The sequence below is a fragment of the Camelina sativa genome, chromosome 15, assembly GCF_000633955.1.
Source record: "Camelina sativa cultivar DH55 chromosome 15, Cs, whole genome shotgun sequence".
NCBI lineage: Eukaryota > Viridiplantae > Streptophyta > Magnoliopsida > Brassicales > Brassicaceae > Camelina > Camelina sativa.
In genome coordinates, this window is record NC_025699.1 from 4,275,455 (window position 1) to 4,275,783 (window position 329).

Sequence of the window (329 nt, forward strand, 5' to 3'; positions counted from 1 at the left end):
AGAGCAGATGCTGAAAGGAAGAGATTACATGGAGGATATGACTCACACCAGTTAGCTTCTGTTAATGCTAAGCTGGATTCTGTGCATAATCTCCTTGTGGGTAAGAAATCTGTTCATTTTGCTGCTGACGTTGAGACATATGAGCCAGAACCTGATCAAGGAAATTATGAGGAAGAAGAGGTAAACTATGTCTATGGGAATCAGGGGCAGAGGTTTGGAAATCAGCAAGGTAGTAGGCCTTACAGTGGAAACAGCCAGCGCAGTAACTTTCAGGGAAACTCATCTGGTTTCACACCCAAACCTGAATATCAGAAGCAGCAACAAAACAG